Genomic DNA, 20,347 nt, shown 5'->3' on the forward strand with positions numbered 1-20,347 from the left:
GCTGGCTCTGAGCTCCGTCCCTCCCTGGAGAGGGGAAGCAGCCGTGCAATGCCGGCAGGTGAGGCGGCCGTCGGTGCCGTAAATCCGTGGAATGCTCTAAAGCACGCAGCGCTGCGGGCAGCCCCGGTCACATCGCTGCTCCCGCTCCCTGTAATGGATATCAGATTGTTCTCCCGATCTTGGCATTGTTTCAATAATTGACTGATGCAGCGCAATGTTCACTGATTTAATAAGTTTGTTAGTGTAATAGAGGCTCAGGATTTCGCTGTTAATGTGCAGCGACAATTGCATTGTAGATTTGCTCATTATGTTACATAACTTAGCTATAAAATCTATCGGAAATTATGTTTAAAAAAGCATTCTTGCAGAGCCCATCAGCATGGCTCTCCCTGCTCCTCCCACGGTGCTTTGCAGTCTGAGCGTGTCTGCCCAGTGCCTCGCTGGGACTGCACGTTCCGCTTTGGGTTTTTTGGGTCAGGGCACCTGACACTTGCCAAGAAAACAGCCCCGGCTCTTGCCATGCCCTCCCCCTGCGGCCAGGGGTGCTCAGGTACCCGCTGTTCGGGCAGCTCCAGCTGGCACCGTGCTCCCAGCCCGCTGCTGGGACGGGCACTGGCACGCGAAGCCCTTGGCAGGTCCAGGCTCGAGCTGCCAGGGCCGTGCCAGGGCCGTGCCAGGGCCGTGCCCGCTGCAAACCCCCCCTTTCTGGGCAGAGTCCTGAGGAGGGGCTGGGCATCCTTTGGGCACCTCAAAGCCGGGGGTCCCTGAGGGCCCTGGGGGGATGTGGGGGCTGTTGCCTCATTGTCTCGTGTCTCTCCCTGGGGCTGAGCGGCCTCTGTGGCCCCGTGGAGGAGATTCCAGGGCCGGCTGCCTGCCTGGGGCACAGAGCTCAGCCCTGGGGCCTGAGGGGATCCCCAGAGCCGCGGGGCTCTGCATTCCAGCAGCTGTGTCCAGGGAAAGACCCAGATGGAGCCGCACTGGGTTTTGTCATCTCTGTACTCCAGCCACAGCTCTGAGGAAAACCTCGTCTTCCTTAAAGGTAAAACAAATCCCAGCAGCCGTAATTTAAACAGCTCTGGCTGCCTCCAAATGAAGGCCCTGATGGCAAATAGGCTGTGAAATCGGCTAAGGAAAAAGGAAAACCATTTTTTTTCCCAGAGTAGTACTTGTTCCCGCGGTTCACACACAGCCTTGCAGGGTTTGTTGCCTTGTGCCGTTTCCAGCGGCTGCTCTTCCCTCCGCTGCCGCTCCGTGCATCCTCAGCCATGATCCCCCGCCCGCTCCTCCTCCTCCTCCTCCTCCTCCTCTCCCACGGCCGGGAGGAGACTCCTCCGCTTGCCCTCCTGGAGATCCCGGGCCGGCTCCCCGGAGGGTTCCTCGGCGGCGTTCCCGGTTCCCGGTGCCGGTGCCCGTTCCGTTCCGGTGGGCTGTTCAGCAATGCCGGCACCCGGGCCCGCCCCGCGCCGCTCCCGCTGCGCCTCCCGAGCGGGAACCGGTGTGCGCTTCCAGGAACGGATGGGATGGATGGGATGGCTGGGATGGGCGGGATGGCAGCCAGCCGGACCCGGCTCCGGGGAGGGCTTTGCAGAGCTGAGCTCTCCCGCATTCGCAGCTCCTCGTTCTCCAAATGTGCTGCCTAAAGCATCCTCAGCCTCAGCGAAGCGTGAGGAAGCGGCACAGCGGGGCAGAGCCGAGAGCGGGCCTGGCTGCCTTTGTCGGGAGAACAAGGGCTGCCGCGGCCCGAGGGCTAAAAATACCCGCGGATCATACAAAATAGATGTGGGCATGGGTGAGGCGCAGCCCGGCTGTTCACGGTCCTCACTCGCCTGGTGGCTCCTCATAACCCTGGTGGTTTTCTCCAGAGGGGCTTCAGAGCCTCGGGAGGGGAGGGGAGCAGTGTCTGGTTTGGGGGGCTCTGCAGGACCCTGAGAAAGTGCCAGAGATGACCCTGTGCTAAACTCATAGGAGGTAACTTCCTGCTCAAGCAGGCTGTAGATATTCCAGATATTTCTCAGGAAATAGAGCTTGGGGAGCTTCACCACAGCCTTGACTATTGGGAGCCACAAATAAATCGTTTGAGCTGGGAAAAAGTGCTGAGCCCCTTCCAGGAGCGCCAGCAGGAGCAGGTCACTGTCACAGCCCGTGACATCCCCACGGCCGGGGGGATGCGGGCTTTGGCTGCCAGAGCGGCTCCCGGCTCTCTCCGGGATGGAAGCGAGCCCAGGAAGGGGCAGAGCAGCCCCGCTGACAGCCGGGCTCTGCTCGGGCCGATAGCGCAGGCCTGCGCCGCTCCCCAGGGGAGGAGATGAGCGGCCGAGAGCGAGAGAGCCGCGAATGCCGGAGCTCTGCTCTTGCATAACGCCACGGGAAGCTTCCAGCTGCGCTGGGAATGCCCGGATCGCTGCCCGGACATCCCTGCATGTGATCGAAAGGGAAGGAAGGGTAAGGGGCTGAGACACGCACGGAGCTTTAGTGAGTCTGGGGGATGCTCCAGAGCCGCATCCTGCGGGCTGCCGGCACCGCCTCGCGTTTCGCAGTGTTTGCAGTGAGGATCGGAAAGCCCCTTCCCCGCTCCCGTCCTGCCGGGGACTGACGCGAGCCTGGGCATCCCTCTCGGTGCCCGGGCATCCCTCTCGGTGCCCGGGCATCCCGCCCGGTGCCCCGGTGGATGCACAGCCATGGAATCGCTGTGCCTGGTCCGGCTTGTCCGGGGCTCTTTGTTCCTCGCCACCCGCGGGGCCGCAGGGCCAGTGCTGCTGAGGATGAGGAGGATGGGGAGGAAGCCCCGGGCAGCCCGCTCCGTGCCGGGGCCGCTGCTGGAGGCTCGATTTTGGGGGAGAAACGGGCAAAACGCGGCTCCTTTCCTGGCGCAGCGGCGGGAGCGTGTGCGGAGCGGGCAGAGGGTCCCGAGCCCCCCATCCCGCAGAGGGAGGGAGGGATGGAGGGACGGAGGGAGGGGACCCCGGGCGGGGGGCGGCAGCCGCGGGGCGGGGCCGGGGGCGGGCGCGCGCGCTCGGTGGCTCCGGTGGCGCGGGCGCAGCCGCGTGCGAGGCGGCCCGGGGAGCGCAGCGCCGAGAGCCCGAGCCAGCGCCGAGAGCCCGAGCCCCGCCGGGCCGCCCCGGTCGCCGCTGCTCGGGAGATGCCGCTCGGCGGGCGGGGACCCGCGGCCGCCCTGCGCCGCCGCGGCGGGGCCGTCTGAGCGCGTGAGTGCCCGGGGGCGGCGGCGGCGGGGAGGGAGCGGGGAGGGAGCGGGGCGGCCCCGGGGAGGGATGCCCATGCCCACCGGAGGCAGCCGCAGCGGGAGGCGCTGCCCGAGCGCATCCCGGGGAAGGCCGGCGGCTCCCGGCCGAGCGGGAGAGGCCGGGCTGGCAGCGTCCACCCCGGCACCGGGCGGTCCCCGCTGCGCTCCGGGATCCGGTTCCCCGGCGGCGGAGCCCGAGAGGGTTCGTGGCTAAAGCGGCCCGGTCAAGGGGGCGACGCGCGATGTGCCAGGGGCCCCGTTAAGTTTGTGCTAAGGATTCGTTATGGCCCTTAATTAGGGACAGCTGCGAACAATAACCTGGCGCTAACGGTCAGCGCAGCCTCCAGGTGAAGGGAATTTGTAGGAAAAGTTGGGTGAGGTGGAGTCTGGATAAAGGAGGCAAAAGAGAAGGTTCTGGGTCAGTTGTGGGGCAGAGTTGGGCAGGCGAGGCCGCTTTCCCTGGGCTGTTCGTCTCTTGAATCCCTGCCGTTCTCCGGGAATTTCGCTGCAGGACGGGCTCCCTGTGCAGGTACGTGCGGGGCTCATGCGCCGGGAGGGGCGGGCGCGTGGCCAAGGCCGCTCAGGAGGCCCCTGGGGTTTGTGTGCGGTGCGTGTGAGCGCCCGGTGCCCTTAGCCCTGTGGAAGTGCCCAGTGCCGTTCTCCAGCCGTTCCCTGCTCCCTGCAGGTGTGCGTGCCAGGAGCTGCTCAGCGCTCACCCCCGAGGGCGTCAGGGCACACCTGGAGCAAAGAGCGGCGGTGGGGGGGCACGGGGGGCACGGGCAGTGCCCGGAGCGGGGGGAGCAGCCTGGCAAGGCGTTGGCAGCGCTCGTGTGTGCAGGCGGAGGGATGGGGGGAGCAGGGATTTCTCAGCTTCTCACTCCAGTGAGCGTGACATTAACAATCCCAGCTATTTTCGGCTGCTTTTGGTGAAGCTTTGGCACTCGCTCGCTGCCTCCAGAGATGCCTGGCGCTGGGGCAGGGCAGCTCTGGCTGCTGCGTTGTGTCCTGGGGGGCACAGCCCGGGGTGGGCACAGCTCGCCATTGGTGAGTGCCCTGTTCTTTTTCCCTTCCAAGGTGCCCATCGTTCTCTGGGATGTCCAGGGCTTTGGTTCAGCTCTCAGTGTTTTGGGGGTGCATCCTGCTGCCTGGTGCTGTTTGCAATCTGCTCATTCCCCGAGCTGGAGGCCTGGCCGTGCTGGGTACGGTGCCGAGATGAAGGCACTCTGCTTCCCAAACAGCTTCCTGTTTTCAGGCTAAAATGGTTGAGGCTTGATAAAGCCTCACAAAGCAAGAAATTAAGGCTGTTTTTTCTGGCTAACAGATGGAGAAAGAGCCCGGAGTTGCTAATTTTCAGGGAGGGCTGATTGCAGTGGCTGGGGCTGGCAGGGCTGCCTGGACCTGCCTGTTGGTCGTAGCTCATCCCTGGCTCTGGGCAGAGGTGCTGAGCTTCTGTTTGTTGGTTCACAGAAAACCCTGAGGAATTTTTATTTCCCCCCACCCCGTTTGGCGTGGTCTGTGTGGCTCTTTGGCACGGCAGAGAGCCCTGGCACAGGGCACACAACCACAGCAGCCTCTGCCAGGGGGATGGAGGGGCTGGGAAGGGCTGGCAGTGGCAGCTCCTGCTCCTCCCTGGCAGTCTGGGCACGCTGTGGGACAGGCACTGCAGGACTGAGGTGCTGAAGGAGGCGTTGCTGACAGGCCCCTCCCTGGGAGCCCTCTTGGTGCCAGGCTGGCATCTCTGCTGGGCACCCTGTGCTTGGTGGCAGGGCCTCTCCTGTCCTGTCCTGCTGCTCCTGGGCAGCCTGGGAGGTTTTAGGATGTTTTAGGGTACAGACCCTGCTGTCTGTGGTGCCCCCTTTGGAAAACCCCCTCTTGCAGCCTTCCTTGGGCAGCAGCGTGCCCTCCACACAGCCCTCACTGGCACAGCCCCTCTGTGGCACGGGCTGGGCATTTTCCCTTTCGCTGTTTCTCCATCTCCCATCACCAGAACATGTCGTTCTGAATTACCAGGGTGGCGTCCCAGGCAGGCTGTGCTGGTGGCAGAGCCTGTCCCTCCACAGCTGCCGCTGCTTTGCCACCAGCATGGGACAGTTGAGTTCTTCTGCCACCGTGGCTGAGGGGAATCTCCCCAGCTGGAGGGGGGAGATTTGCATTGGTGGGGCTTGAGCCGGCTCTGTTCAGGCACTGGGGGTGAGGGTCCCCCCAGTGCCCTCTGCAGCAGCTGCTTGGGCCAAACTCCTGCTTTGGTGTGTGAGGGTTCTCAGCTGTGCCTTTCTTGAACTGGTTTGTTGGTGCAGCTCTCAGCTGCTCAGCTGACGGTGGATAAATCCCTCTGAAGGTTATTGAGATAATAAAAGGCATGAGGGAAGTTCCGTAATTTATTTGAGTTCTCTTTTAATTTACAGCCTTTCGGGGTGAGAGCTCAGTGGATAATGAGTCCCTCTGGCAGATCTGCTCCTTTCCAAGGGCCGTGGCAGGGAAAGGGGAGCTGGGGGGGAGCTTTGGGTCAGGGGAGCTGGGGGGGTTGTGCTGGGGGTGCTGCAGTCGTGGAGCTGTGCCTGGAGCTCCCTGGGCATCACCAGGGAGCTGCTGCCAGCCCTGAGCTCTTCCATGGGAATGCTCCATCCCTGCCTGGGCTGGGCTGCTGACAGCAGCTTCTCCTTCCTCCTCCTCTCGCTGCCCAGGCTGCTCTTGGTGCTGTTCCAGTGCTTTCTGCTGGAGTTGTTGGAGGTATTTTGGGATGTGTGTTCCTGCAGATTAATTGACAGGCTGGGGTGTACCAGATGAGGAAGCAAAATCTGTCATTTTGTTATTTACTGAGGTTCTAGTTGTTTTGCACCCCTGATAAAGCAGTCTAAGGCAGCTCTCCCCTTCGCTCTGCTCGCATGCAGATGCTCCAGGCATCCTTGGCTCTTCCTGACAAGACAAAATTGAATTTCTAATGGGTAAAAACACACACAGGAGCACAGGATCCCCTTTCCTATTCCATTACCTGCTGTGGATGTGTTCCCTCCTGCTGCCACCCTTCTCACCTGGGAGTTCAGGGCTGAGGGGATGGATCCTGAGTGCGAGGAAGGGGATCCAGAGGGTTTTCTTGCTGGGAAAAGCTGGTTTTCCCCCAGTTCTTTGCTGTTGGTTTTCCCAGAGGTGGAAGGAAGTGCACACTCCCATGGACCCTGCCAGATTGCCCCATTTCCCCTCTGGGATGCTTTTCTACCTGGAGGAAGAAAACTGTAAAAAAGGCTCTTCTGGAATCTGGGCTGGTGCTTCTGTGGGAGGTGTGAGATGCTGGGATGAGGATGAGGATGGGGTTCCCAGGCCCCAGCAGGTTCCCTCCTCTCTCCCTGGGCCCCTCTGGCACTCAGCACTGCCCAGGCAGGAGCTGGGGGTGCAATGAGATTTACATAAGAGCGGATTTGGAATGGAGCCACTGCTGCTCCCTCGGGGCAGCCTGGTGGGTTTGGGGGCTCCTGGAAGTGGGAATGTGGGCACTGGCCTGGGAGCTGAGATCTGCCAGAGTCACCAGAGGGACCCGTGAGCCTGTCTGGGGAAACAGGGCCATGGGAGCTGAGGAAGTTACCACAGCTGGAATTTATGGAAGTGATAAAACAGCTTTTGACAACAGGCTCAGCTCCAGGCAGCTCCTCTGCAGCAAGAGAGAATATTTTCCTCCTGTTGGATCAATAAACAATTAATTCTAAAGCAGGAGCTGGAGCAAAAGGGAGAGTTTTCCAGGCTTCTAAACTCTTAATCAAGCTCTGGGTGAAACACAGATGTGAGAATCTGAGACCTGCTGATAAAATCTTGACCTTGATAAGGGGTTCCTCAGTTCCTGGGCCATGGATGATACTTCTTAGCTGAATAAATCCTCTTGTAAATATAGAACTTGTTCCCCAATATTTATGCTTCCAACGTGTTTAATGTAGCTTTGCTTAATAATCTGCTTCAAACCCTGACATTCCCCCCACATTTTAATTGGATTCTAATTTCCATTCAGAATCAGCTTAAATTAAACGAGTTTAAAAATATAGTAAATAATACTTATAATTCACTTACTCTTACCATAAGCTGTGAAAATAAAGACTCAAATAACCCCTTAAAGCTGCTCATGGTGCAGCCCTCTCCGTGCAGAGCCTGGCGTGCCTTGGCTCAGCGTGGTGGCTTTGGGGTCTCGGTGCCCCCAAGCCCTTTGGGGCTCAGGCTGTGTGGGACAGCTGGGGCTGATGGTGCTGCTGTCCTGTGCCCGTGGCTTTGGGGGGTCCCTGGGCACTGACCTTTGGCTCTGCTGGGTGCTCCAGTGGCCTCTGGTGCCGTGGCTGATGGAAATGGGGCTTGCTGGAATTTCCCAGACGGCGCTGGGGGCTGTTGGGGTGTGGGTGTGCTCCAGCACAGTCTGCCTGTGCCCTGCGAGGGTCTGTTCGCTCTCCAGGCCTTACTGGGCTTCCCCAAGAGCCTGTTCTGCAGGAAAAGGGCTCTGGGGAGCTCCTGGGGTCTGTGCTTTGGCTCATGGCAGCTCTGTGCCCTGGAGATGGGAGCTGCTGGGGGTGGGCACTGCCTGGGCTGCTCTCTGGCCCTGGCACGGTGGTCCCTGAGGTCAGGGTGTCCCTGCCTGGTGCCTGAGTCCCTCCCTGGCAGGCTCAGGGCTGCAGGGCTCTGCGTGCAGGGTGCTGGGTGATGCTGGAGAGCATCCCCTGTGCCAGGGGGCCGTGGGCAGCCCCTGCTGCAGGCACCCAGAGCCAGGATCCAGCCCCAGCACGGGGTGTTCCTGCAGGCAGTGCTGTGCTGCCAGGGCAGGATGTGGCAGCAGCACTCGTGGGGCTCTCCCTGGTCCCCCCACAAGAACAGGGCTTGGGGTGCAGCCCCTGAGCCACTGGGAAGGCTCTGAGCAGCAGCTCCATCTGGGAAGGTGCTTCATGGACTGTGCAAATCCCAGCGTGGAGAGAGGCCCAAATTGTTCTGTGCATAGCCAGGTTTTTTTTGTTTTTTGTTTTTTTTTTTAAATAAAGCTCTCTCCAGTATATTGCAGGAGTAATTAGGAATCCTGAGCTGGCTGGATCTCGATCTTTATAGCAACACAGCTGATAAAGCATGATTCAGGGACCTCGTTAGCTTTTTTTAAAGAAGTTTTTATTTAACTTCCGTGAAGTTGCCATGGTTACCCCTGTGCATGGCTTCCCTGCCTCTCCTGCCTTGAGTGCAGCTGCCAGTGCTGAGAATTAAACATCTACATTTGGAGCAGCCGTGGCCTTCCCCCGCTGCCACCCTGGGCTTTGGAGCCTTGTCCCTCTGCCCGCCCTGGAGAAGGCTCCTGCTTGGGCTGTGGGATGTGGTGGGGCTCAGCCCGGGCTGTCCGGAGCTCGTTCTCTGGAGCAGGTGGGGAAGGAGGCGCTCTGCTGGTGTCCCTGGTGCCATGAAATGTGCCATGGTCACACACTGCTGTGCCCCCACTGTGTGACACCAGGCTGGCACAGGGCACTGGGGCTGCTGGGAGGCGCTGGGAGCGGGGCCAGTGCCCTGAGCCCCATCTCGCTGTGCTCGGGCCGACAGGGCCTTGCTGCCCAGGAGCCGGTGGAGGGAGGGGTTTAATGAGTCCCAAATGAGCTGCCCCCAGTCCAGCGCTGGGAGGTGACAGGTGTGGGCAATGGGGACCCCAGCGGGGTGTGAGATCTGCCTGTTTCTGTGATGATGGCCATGATGTAAGACGCTGGCAGAGGTGGTTTGTGATTATGTGCCTTGAGCTGGGCAAACCCCAGGGGCTGGGGAGCAGGGGGAGGCAGAATCCGCCCCCCTGCTCAGTGCTGGAGCCGCCGAAGGGACAGCGGCCGCTTGAGCAGGTGTCGGAGGGCCAGGTGAAGCCGGGCTGCCTGCACCGTGCCGTGTGGGGCTGTGCTCTCTGGCGGCTCCCGGTGCCGCTGCTGCTCCCGCCCGGTACCGGGCACCGTGCGCCGTCTGTCCGGGCAGGGCTGGACTCTGTCCTCATTCTGTCAAAGTTTTGTCAAGCTTCCCCCCTGCTCCTCCTGGCGCTTTCAGCAGCGCAGGGTGGGAGGCTGCGTGGGAAGTGCAGCCGCACCAGAAATAATCCTGCACGTCCGGGCTGCGAGCGGCGCATGGGGCGGCTCTGGCCCTGCCCGCCGGCTCCTCCCTGGGCTCGCGGAGTCCCCGGGCTCGGGGGAGCCGCTTCTGTTTGCTTGTGTCCCCGTCTTCCTCCTCCCTTCCTTGATTTCTCTTTTCCCTTCTCCATTTTCCTTCCCGATGAAAGATTTTCTCGCCGTGTCAAGGCAATGTGACCTGGTTCCGTAATAAAGAGGAGGCTTATTAGAATTAAAGCCCAACAGTGTTAAAAAAGCAATCTTTGCAAGATTGAGGCCATGAGGGAATTGTAAATTCTCAGCAAAGACCTCATTTAAAGACTGGGATGAAAACACATGCGCATGCACGCACCGAGGCCTGCCGCTGAGGGCACATCTGCTTCGAGAAGAATTTTGGGGAGGATGAGGGACTGGAGCAGCCCTTGGGTCCTCCTGGCTTCGCTCGGGATCCTCCTGCTGGTCGGGCAGGCCGGTGGCTGTGCTGGCTCCGTGAATATCGCTCGCTTTGGGTTTGTTTTGCTGGTTCTCCGGGGATACCCTCCCGTAGCCCCCCCTCGCATCCCGCTCAGCCCTGGTGGCGCAGCCGCCCACCCGCGGCGGGGCGGGAGCGCTGGCAGCCGGTGAGTCAGGGCTCCCCCGGCTCTTCCAGCTGCTCCCGCAGACATTTCCCAGGGCTGGGCCGGTGCCGGAGCCGGGATGGGCGTCCCTCCCTGTGCCGGCTCCAGGGACCCCCTGCCCTGCTGCTGGCTGTGGGTGCTGTGCGCCGAGGGTGCCCCTGCACATGCAGGCGAGGGCTCCCAGGGCTTCCTGGTGCCCCCCAGGGCAGATGGTGCCGTGGCTTTGGCCTCACCCTGCCCAGGGCACCTTTCCCTCCTGCCCATCTCGATGGATGGAGCCGCTCCTGGGTGTGCAGGGGCTGCAGTGGGCTCCGGGTGAAGAGACCCCGCTCCCCTCCCTCCCTGCCTCCTTCTCCTGTTTTTTCCTCCGCGGCCGCATCCCCAGGGCTGCGGGGAGCGAGCGCAGAGCCGTCCGAGGCCGGAGCCGCGCTGCGGGAGCGGCAGCGGCCCCGCCGGTCTCCGCGGCGGTCTGTTGTCATCATTTGCTGTTATCTGTGTAATTAGAGAGCCGGCTGTCCCGCGGGGCTCCGCGCACACCTGCGCTGCAGCGCGACCAGGAGGAGAGCGGAGCAGCACAGGCAGGGCAGACACGGGCTGTGCGAGGCCGGGCTGTGGGTGCCCCGGGGAGGCTGCGGGAGCCCCGGTGCCCTGGGGAGGCTGCGGGAGCCCCCGGTGCCCTGGGGAGGCTGCGGGAGCCCCGGTGCCCTGCCGGGCTATGGGGGCCCCAGGGCTCCTGCTCGGCGATGCCCAAGGTCAGTGGAGGCTCTTGGTGAAGTGGATCCCGGTCCTGGTGCCCCAGGGACACCCCTGCCATCCATCCCCAGGCTTCGTGTCCTGGGCCCGTGGCTGAGGCTCTCCTGCTGCCTGCCCTGCTGCTGCTGGGGCACCCCCTCCCTGTGCCAGGGGCACAGCCACGCGTGTGCCAGGCTCCTGCCCAGGATGGGACATCAAAGGGTTTTTCCCCGGGTCCCCTGGGCTGTGGGGACAGACAGGGCAGCTCCCTGGGTGGCTGTGCTGTGCTGCTGGCGTGCGTGGTGCTGCTTCAGCTGCTGCCTTTGTTGTCAGTCCTGCTCCAGGGTATTTATAGCGAGCGGGAGCCGTGCCCAGCTCTGCTGCTGCTCGGCACCTCCACACCTTGCAGAGGGGTTGGAGCGGCTCCCTGCCCTGCTGCCTGTGGCCTGGAGGAGCAGGGCTGGCACTGCCACCTCTCCCTAACGTGCTGTTAATGTAATGTCTTGTCCAGGAGACTTTCCTGCAGGATAAATGGCCTTTCCAGCCCGAGCCTGCGTGAATTACGCTGACGTTTTGCTCCTGAGTCGATGTGTGTAGGGGAGCTGGGTATTGGATTGGTGAGAGGCAAGAGAAGCAATCTCTGGGAGGCCATCAATTTGGATTAGGCTTTGTGGACTGGGATGGAGGGTAATCACCATCCTTCATTTCAGAGAGGTAAGAAACAAGTCAGCTTCTTTATGGATCATTATAGCTGCAGCAGGAATTGCTTCCACCTCGGCCGTGGCACGGATCCCCCCGCTGGGCACAGGGCTGGAGGAGGGTGTAGAGCCAAGGGAGGGAGCTGGCTGTGCCTCTGGAAGGATGAGCCAGACTCCAGCCTCTGGTGCTGCTCCACGTTCCTTCCTGGCTGAGCTGGCCCTGCTGGGGGAGCCTGTCTCTGCCCCCATGGAGTCAGGCAAGGTGAGTGCTGGGAGTCAGCGAGGGAGCAAACGCTCCCCACTCCCCAGCAAACGGGTCTGGGTCTGTCTGGGGGCGGGATTGCATCCATTCCCCTTGCAGTGCCTCCCCCAGCAGCGTCTGCCAGTGCAGCCTCTGATGGATGTGGAGCTCAGCGCTGTCCCCGGCACGGCAGAGTGACAGGGGCCCGGCTCCGTGGTGCGGCATCCCCGGTCCCAGCCGCACTGCGAGCCCGGGAGGGGCCCAGGCGGTGCCCGGCGCTGTCGGTGCCGTGTCCCCATCCCGGGCCGCAGTCGCAGCGGTTCCCGGTGGTTCCCAGCACTGTCGGTGCCGTGTCCCCATCCCGGGCCGCAGTCACAGCGGTTCCCGGCGCTGTCGGTGCCGTGTCCCCGTCCCGGGCCGCAGTCACAGCGGTTCCCAGCGCTGTCGGTGCCGTGTCCCCGTCCCGGGCTGCAGTCACAGCGGTTCCCAGCACTGTCGGTGCCGTGTCCCCGTCCCGGGCCGCAGTCACAGCGGTTCCCAGCGCTGTCGGTGCTGTGTCCCCGTCCCGGGCCGGAGTCGCAGCGGTTCCCAGCGCTGTCGGTGCTGTGTCCCTGTCGCGGGCCGCAGTCGCAGCGGTTCCCGGCCGCTGACAGCAGCGCTCCCGGGCATCCTCCTCCCGCCGCCCGCGCACGCCCCCGCGCAGCGGCGATGAAAGGCACAGCCCGTAAACAGGGGAGAGGAGGAGGAGGAGGGATGGGATGGGATGGAAATGGGGCAGCTCCGGCGTGCGTGAGCTGAACCAGCCCAGCAGAGCCGGTGGGGTCGGTGCTGTGTCGCTGCTGTGCTGGGTGGGAGCTGCTCGGGGCCAGCGGGGAGGAAAGATCTGCTTTGGCCTCGTGGAGCGAAGGCCTCCCCTCCCTCCCTTTTGTTTGTACTTTTCTTTTTTTTCTTTTTTTTTTTTTATATCTGAGTGCTTCATTTTCCAGAAGCTGTCATTTTACATAAACCTCTCAGCGAGGTACATCCATTCCCACTGCCAAAATCTCCATATCAAACACTTGTAACACGCGGCTGAAGTGACAGCCCTGCCTGTACGGCTCCGTGCCTTACAAAGGGATGCTGCGGCGGGCAGGATATAAATACTCGGCACGCACTGAGCTCTGCTGCCCTGCTCGGCGCTGCCCAGCTCAAATTTAGCTGAAGCCTCGGCACAGGCACCCGCAGGGCCCTGGTGGCACCACAGCACCCAGCAGTGCCGGGGTGGGTGGCAGGAGCTGCCTCGCTGTGGTGGGCTCAGGGCTGGGGTGTTGTGTGTGCTGAGCTGTGGGTTTGGGGGCAGCAGCCCCCCAAAAGCAGGGATTCCTGCAGCCCCCCAAAAGCAGGGATTCCTGCATCCCCCCCCAAAAGCAGGGATTCCTGCATCCCCCCAAAAGCAGGGATTCCTGCATCCCCCCCCCTCCCCAGCAGGGATTCCTGCAGCCCCTGTGCATGGGAGGCCTTTGCTGGTGCGGTCTCAGGGCTGGCTGCTGGCTGTGCTGGGGTTCCTGTGCCCAGGGTGTCCCTCCTGTGGTTCCTGTGCCCAGGGTGTCCCTGCTGTCAGGCTGAGGCACTGGTGGGCCCCAGGGTGGGTAACCCACACGCTGTGATGCAGCAGGAGCGGGGCTGCTTGGCCTGAGACTCTCTCTGTGCCTCAAATGCTGTTCCAATGGGAGCAGGGACAGAGCGTGTTCAGCAATCCAACTGCTTCCTTTTTGAACGAAATTTTTTTCTTCTGGATGAAGTCGAAATCCAACCCCAAATCCGTGTTTCTTTGCAAAGGAGGAGGAAGGAAATGCAAAGGGTGCTCCCCACCCCCCAAGTCTCTCAGTCTTGCAGCTGCTGAGCAGAACCATCCCTGCTCCTCCTGGGATTCCCTCCCTCCCTCCCTGTGCAAGGACATCACTGCTGTGTTCTGCCACGCTGGCTGTGAGCCTCAGCTGCTCCCAGGATGGACCTGGGCAGTGCTGGAGCCGTCCTGGGGAGCACTGAGAGCTCCTGTGGTCCCTTACCCCCCTTACCTGGGGCCACCACGGTCTGTGGGCACCTGGCCCTGCTGAGGTGCTCTGGTGATGTGGCTGTCACTGGTAGGGCTGTCCCTGTCACCTGTGGTGCTGTGCTTGGTGGTTTCTGCTGCTCTCCCAGGTGGGGACCTCCACGTGGGAAAGATGAGACTTGTTTTTTTAATGTAATAGCATTACAAATGGTTTTTAATTGAGTACATTTTGGCAAGTTTGATGATAACTTTTTTTCAGCATCCCAGCTGGGAGAGATAGGTCTGTGCTCAGCCCTTCTGCTTTCCACACCAGGGAAGCTCCAGGACTTGAGATGTCTCTGTGCTGAGCTGTTTCCATGCTCAGGAATCCTCTGAGGCCCCAGCTAAGGCAGTGGTGGCACACACGTGTGTGGGGGTGTTGTGTGTGTCCCCAAAGCCCCCATTGCCCCAGCTCTGCTGCTGGGGGTGCTGTGCTCTAGCTGGGAGGGCACCAGGGGCTGGGTGCAGCTGTGCTGCCCCAGCCGTGCATGGGGAGGGCACAGTTGCAGCCAGACGTGTCCCAGTGCCCAGGCCAAGGGCAGGGTGAGCTGCCTCTGCTCTGCCTTGTGCTGCAGCCCCTTGCAGCTGGGATGAATCAGCCTTTCCCAAGGACCTGGGAGCAATCTGCCACCACCGTGGCCTCGTGTCCCCGGGGAGTCGCAGCCCTCCCTGGGCAGGAGCCACGAGGCGAGGGCAGCGGCGGTGCCAGCTGTGATGGCATCTGCTGCTCCTGCTGGCACAAGGCACAGAGCTCGACGTTTGTGTCCCCACGCTGCTCCTAGCAGAGAGAAGGGCACCGTGCTGGTGATGGCCCTGGCTCTGAGTGCAGCTGGCAGCTGCTGGGGGGGCTGTACCGTCCCTGAGGGGCTGCTGCACCCCTGGGGACGCTCTGTAGTCTTGGCAGTGCCTGCAGCCGAGGGCTGGGATTCCCTTTCCCAGGATGGAGGGAACTGTCCCGGCTGGGCCCTGGTGCCTGGCTCAGCCCAGGGTGCCCTGGCTGCCCTGAGGGAGGCTCAAGGTCCCTGCTGGTGCTGGGGCCGGCCCCTGGCTCTGTCCCTGCTCCTGGGCCCCTGCCTGCTCTCCTGCTGCCAGGGGCAGCTGCTGAGCCCAGCCGGGAGCAGCCCCCGGGGCCACCTTCCCTCCTCCCTGCCCACTCCGGGGGCTTTTCCTTCCCCCACCTGTGAGTGCTGGCACGGGAGGGCAGCAGGGCCCAGGAAGGGGCTGGAGCTGGCTGGGGGCTCGGTCAGGCTGTGAGCGAGGGAGGGAACTTGGGCTCTGCTGGCAAAGTTTCCTCCCGTTCCTCACGAGCGCAGGGACGTTTTGGTGCGTGCTGATTAACTGCCTCCTCCCGACGTGCCACGGCGAGATAAAATATGAACAACTGCATTCTTTGACTTAAAATTTAATTAAAACTATATATCAAAAACATGAGACCCCAGGCTTAATAAAACCTGATAAAATTATACTAATACACTTCAATTTCAATCCAAGGCTTCCTGATGGAAGAGTGTGAGAGGCTGAGCCTGTAACTAGATTAGCAACACCTCCTATGCAATATTTATGGTGCTGTCCTGCTTGAGATGCATGGCTGCCGAGGAAGGCTCTGACACCGTGATGAAGAGGAGTTGTCAGCCTGGCTTATGCATAAATAGGAGAGAGGGCGAGGTTGGACGGGCTGTTCCTGCTGGGGGAGAGTGACTTGAGCAGGGGATGAGCTCATGGAGGGAGGAAGAAAGGGAAGCAGGAGGGATGCTGCTCCCCCCGTGCTGCTGTGCCCTGGGGCTGATCCCTGGCTGTGGCACCAGTGCCAGCAGCCACGGGCTGGGCTGAATTGGGGGTGGCCTCTGCCCGGGGGCTCCTGGCAGCTGCCAGTGCCTGTGGGCACCTCACCTTTGCAGGGGATTTATCGAGGGAGGCCTGGCAGCTCAGAGCCGTTGTCAGCTGGGGAGATGGAGCTGGTTTGTTTGCGTGCAGGGGTGTGGCTGTGCCAGCAGGGGTGGTGAGGTGCCTCTGCTCCAGGCAGCAATCAGCAGGGCATCAGTTCCCCCGTGCTCCTCGCAGGCAGGTCCCCTCTGGCACAACCCAGAGCGTCGTTCTGTTGGAGCCTTTCCGTGCAGTCCCATATCCCAAAATCCCAGTTTGGGTGGGAATGCTCGGATGCGTGTCTGCAGGGGCACTCCACACTGCTCAGAGGGCTCGGGGGTCACCAGCAGGGCTCGGTGTGGCACAGGCTCAGTGTGGCACGGGCTCAGGGGTCAGCAGCAGGGCTCGGTGTGGCTCAGGCTCAGTGTGGCTCAGGCTCAGTGTGGCTCAGGCTCGGTGTGGCTCAGGCTCACTGTGGCTCAGGCTCAGTGTGGCACACTCAGGCTCAGTGTGGCTCAGGCTCGGTGTGGCTCAGGCTCAGTGTGGCTCAGGCTCAGTGTGGCTCACACAGGCTCAGTGTGGCTCAGGCTCAGTGTGGCACACACAGGCTCAGTGTGGCTCAGGCTCGGTGTGGCTCAGGCTCAGTGTGGCACACTCAGGCTCAGTGTGGCTCAGGCTCGGTGTGGCTCAGGCTCAGTGTGGCTCAGGCTCGGTGTGGCCGCGGTGCCAGCTCAGCCCGGCAGGAGCAGCCTCGGGCAGGCCCTTAATGGGCACCATAAATCCTGCCGAGACAGGGGAGGTCAGAGCGGGGCGGCAGCAGCTGCAAAGCGCTGCGGGCACAGCAGCTCCATCCCTAGGGGAGAGCCCAGGCTCCAGACTGGGCACAGGGAAGGTGGGTGGGGATGTTCCAGGGGGTGCCCACCTGAACACAGCAGGGCTGGCTGGGGGCTGTGCTGCTCGGTCTGGGCTGGTGCAGCCAATGGGGCAGGAGCCTTGCTGCCCCTTCCATGCCTTGGGTGCTGCCCGAACCCCTCCTAGACTGGTCCCATCTTGGACGAGGTCAGCGTGTGGCCTGGGCTTGGACAGGATGCTGAGTGTGGGGTGCCAGAGCCCTCTCTTGGGGCTGGGGGTGCTGAGACCTGGCACTGCCCAGCGCTCTGTGCCCATCTCCCGCAGCTGCCCCCCCGTCCCCCCTGCTCTCCCTTCCAGGTGAGCGGGCACACATCCCCCTGCAGCGCTGACATGTGCTGCTGCTGCTGCTGCTGCTGCGAGGCTGTGGCAGCAATTCCAGCAGCAGCGGCCTGGCGTGACCCCGGGAGCTGCAGGAAGGGGGTGAGGTGGGCACTCAGCTGGCAGGGAGCCCCTCCCTGGGCAGGAGGGGACCTGGCAGGCAGCAGCATCAGCCCTGCCAGCCACAGGCTCCTGCTCCTTGCCCTCCTCTCCAAATCCCTGGGGAACTGGAGGTGAGGGCAGAGGGAAGGGATGGGGTTTGTGTGCTGGTGCCCACCTGTGCCCCCTCCCCACATCCCTCCTTGGCCAGGCTGTGCCCGGGTTCATCCCCCACGCTGCCCCTCTCCCAGCCCCCTGGGGCTGCTCCCTGCTCTCTGGAGCTGTATTTTCAGAGACTGTGGGGGATGTCGTGTGTGTAAAATTAGCGCTGCCTTGTTAGTGCTTCTCAGGCTAATTCGGAGTGAAATGCTTTAGCAGCGGTGGGCTGATTCTATCAGGAGAACAAGAACTAATTAAATTCACTCTGACCATCAAGCAGTAAATTATTTATACCCAGACAGATGCAATCTAATCTGTGGTGTCCAGCCCCACTGAACCTGCAGCCTCCCTGGTTCGGGGTGAGGAGCAGAAGGGCAGAGCAAGGGTTTCCTGAGAAGCCAAATTATTTTTCCCTTCTGGTGCCAGTGCTGCAGTGGGACCCCTCCGCCGGCACTGCGGCCCCTGGGCCTGCCTGGGGAGCTCTGGGGCATGGGGAGCTCTGGGGCTGGGAGCTGCAGAGAGTTGGGGCATCCTCCAGGAGCTGCCCATGCTCCTCCGTCCCGGGGAGCTGGCACAGACCCACCCTGCCAGCTGGGGAGGTGGTTTGCCAACCTCAGCAGGGACGTGTGGGAGTCCCTCCTCCTCCTCCTCCTCCTCGCAGGAGGAAGGCCAGGCACAGTCAGAGGTGCTCCCCTGTGCTTTGCAGCACCGTGCTGTGCTGCTGTGTGATCTCCATCACGCCCTCCCTGTGCCTGCCCAGGCCCGGTGCTCTCAGCTCGGGCAGGAGGGAGCCGTTATCATCTCTGCAGGGGTTTGTTTTTGGCCATCTGACCCGGTGCCTGATTAGATCATTCCTGTCACACAGTGGAACCGCAGCTTTCCCTGCCTGCGAGCTGCACTTCGCTCTAATTGTGATTGAGCCGAGATCCTTTTTCTCTCCAAACCAAAGGGAAGAGTGAAAAATCGTTTGCTGATCCTCTGGGGGTTGTAAAGGATTCCGGCAGCCTGGGAAACAGCTCTGCTTGGGGCTGGGAGAATGGTGTGGTGAAAATGATCTCGTTGTTTTGTGTGTTAGAGGGACAGAAAGAAGGAATTCCAGAGCAGCCAGAACAGAGCATCACGGGGATGGTCCCTGTCCCCTTGGGAATGGAGATTTCCATCTCTCCTCGGGCAGGCAGCTGCTGGGAGGGCTGGTTTGGCTGGGAAGAGCTTGGCTCAGCTCAGGGCAAAGCCCCTGGAAGCAGGTTCGGCTCTCAGGTGGGTGCCCCTGGGGCCAGGCAGGGTGGGCAGTGCTGGGCTCGGTGTTCCCCAGCTGCAGCTCCCGCAGGCAGGGGCACCTCGGGTGGGATGGAGAGGGATGGATCCTCGGTGCCGACCCTTGCTGCGTTTAACCGATGTTTAAGGACAAATGGGCTGTGACCAGGCCGTGCCCATGGGGGCCGAGCTCCTCGGGCCGGGAGGAGGCAGCGCGGGCCGGCTCCTGGGCACTCGGAGCCAGCCCTTTGCACGGTGCATTTGTGCTCCGATTGCACGGTGCATTTGTTTCCACAGCGCCGGAGGTGTGGGCTCTGCTGGCAGCGCTCGGCTCAGCCCGGCTCGGCTCGGCTCAGCCCGGCTCGGCTCGGCCCCGCTCGGCTCGGCCCCGCTCGGCTCGGCCCCGCTTGGCTCAGCCCGGCTCGGCTCGGCCCCGCTCAGCCCGGCTCGGCTCGGCCCCGCTCGGCTCAGCCCCGCTCGGCTCGGCCCCGCTCGGCTCAGCTCGGCTCAGCCCGGCTCGGCTCGGCCCCGCTCGGCTCGGCCCCGCTCGGCTCAGCCCCGCTTGGCTCAGCCCGGCTCAGCTCGGCTCAGCCCAGCTCGGCTCGGCCCCGCTCGGCTCTGCTCAGCCCGGCCCCACTCGGCTCAGCCCCGCTCGGCTCAGCCCCGCTCAGCTCGGCTCAGCCCCGCTCGGCTCTGCTCAGCCCGGCCCCACTCGGCTCAGCCCCGCTCCAGCTGTTCCGCGCTTTGGGCCCGCCGAGCGCAGCCCCTGCTCGCGTTTGCAGCCGTGATTAATCTCTGTAGCAGGGGAGGGCAGCCTGGTATGAATCAGGCTCGTAACTCCCGCACGCAGATTTCCAAACCCTGCCGGAGCATTAATCCAGCGGCTCCCCGGGGCAGGGAGGATGGAGGGGAATGTGGAAATGTGTCACCTTGGGCAGGAGGGCTGTGACAGGCAGCCGGGCCAGCAGCTCTGCCTCGGAGATGGCTCCTGGTCTCCAGATCCCACCGATGTGGCCTCGCCATTGATTTAAAAAGGAGAGGGAAAAAAAAGGCAACTGCTTCACTCTGGCTTTGCTGCTGATGCTGAGGGGACAGATTTGCCTGCTGGCAGCTCTGCCATTAACTGGATGAGCTATTCAAGTGTGGGTTATGGATTTGGGATCAGCCTGCCTGTGCTGGAGAAAGCACATGGTGCTGAGCCCGGAGGGATTCGGGGCTGGGGAGAGCCAAGGGGCAGCAGAAGGTGGGATGGAGGGGCCTTTCCTGGGAGCAGATAACCTTGCAAGGGTGAGGAGCTCTTCCAAACTCTGGCCAGGCCCCTCCTGGGTGCAGTGAGACATTGCTGGGTGGGGGAACGCGTGCTGCAGCCCCCAGCAGCGGAGGGGCTGCGGGTGGAGCAGGGGACGGGAGCTGCGGAACTGGAGGTTCCCTCCACTGGCAGGGAGGGAGGGAGGGATTGGGAATATCCCAGCAGCGCTGGGAGAGGAGCCATGCTTCAGAGCATGGGAACAACTTCCAGGCCGCAAATAGCCCGTTCCAGCCCCAAAGCTGCCACAGGAATCTTCCCTGCTCCTGCAGGCAGCCGGCACTCGTGGCCCTGGCATCCCTGGGCTGCTGTGGCGGTGGGAGAGTGAGCTGGACCCAGGGGCTGCAGCGAGGAGAGGGACTGGGGTTTTGGTTTTGGCTCTCGAGGATCACTGGGACACTGAGCACCAGCAGCTGAAGCAGTCGGGAGCTGCTCCCAGCTGCTTCATTTGGGTGTCATACGAGTGCTCACAGCCTGGGGTGCTCCCACAGCCCCAGCGCTGCTGTCTCCTCCCTCCTGGGTGGCTCTGACCCGGCAGTGCCAGTGCAGTGCAGGAAACACAAGCATTTTGATATTTTTATTTTTATTTTCCGTTTTTGCCACAGTTCTGCAGCCCCTCTGTCGCACTCCTTGTTAAGCTGTTAAATCACTCCATTTATTTAGCACGAGCATTGCTGAGAGCTCATTTTTATCTTGGTGAAAACCAGACTTGCTCATGGGCACATAATGAAATTGTATAAATATACC

At 62.2% G+C, this 20,347-nt stretch overlaps 1 protein-coding gene across 11 annotated transcripts in view; it reads left to right on the forward strand.

The window, feature by feature from the left end:
• Positions 1-20,347, forward strand: part of RBFOX3 (RNA binding fox-1 homolog 3) — a 138,068-nt gene that overhangs the window by 29,933 nt on the left and 87,788 nt on the right. For 2 of the 11 annotated variants that reach the window (XM_071451442.1, XM_071451447.1), the window contains exon 1: positions 3,021-3,203. The exons of 3 other annotated variants lie outside the window; for them this stretch is intronic. The gene's annotated coding sequence lies outside the window, so the exon portion shown is untranslated. Of the gene's footprint in view, positions 1-2,322; positions 2,443-3,017; positions 3,204-3,275; positions 3,771-20,347 lie in introns of those variants that run through there. 6 more of the 11 variants (XM_071451443.1, XM_071451451.1, XM_071451446.1 and 3 more) reach the window with 5 other exon arrangements.

The sequence above is a fragment of the Agelaius tricolor genome, unplaced genomic scaffold, assembly GCF_023055355.1.
Source record: "Agelaius tricolor isolate 1412-34295 unplaced genomic scaffold, bAgeTri1.0.p SCAF_32, whole genome shotgun sequence".
NCBI classification, from domain to species: domain Eukaryota; kingdom Metazoa; phylum Chordata; class Aves; order Passeriformes; family Icteridae; genus Agelaius; species Agelaius tricolor.